The sequence below is a fragment of the Penaeus monodon genome, chromosome 22, assembly GCF_015228065.2.
Source record: "Penaeus monodon isolate SGIC_2016 chromosome 22, NSTDA_Pmon_1, whole genome shotgun sequence".
Classification (NCBI taxonomy): domain Eukaryota; kingdom Metazoa; phylum Arthropoda; class Malacostraca; order Decapoda; family Penaeidae; genus Penaeus; species Penaeus monodon.
This window is the reverse complement of record NC_051407.1, coordinates 7,626,673-7,627,063: the sequence shown is the minus strand read 5'-3', so window position 1 is coordinate 7,627,063 and position 391 is coordinate 7,626,673.

The window sequence follows — 391 nt, the reverse complement described above, 5'->3', positions numbered from 1 at the left end:
AACTAGCGGTTGCCTGGTACGACGATTATACCTGTATCACTGAGGGTAAACAATGAAACTGCCTCCTAACACTCATGCACCACTTCCCATAACTCTCGCAGCCCTCCACATTTATTTCATGCCGACTCTCATATTTCGATGTAATGTAGACTTTAAAACTAGTAATGTAGGTTAGGATAGGCTGGTTTATTTTGTGTTCGAGCTCGTTTATAATTGCATTCTGTCTTGAAATTATTATTTTTTAAGCGCTATCGTTCATTTTTCGATATATCGGGGCAGGGGAAGTGTAGCTTCTTTATTTGTGAGGGTCAGCTTATCCTATGAATATAGACCTAAGCCGGAAATTATGGTTCGGTTTAAGCGCTAGATTAACGTGAAAGCTGGCAAACAG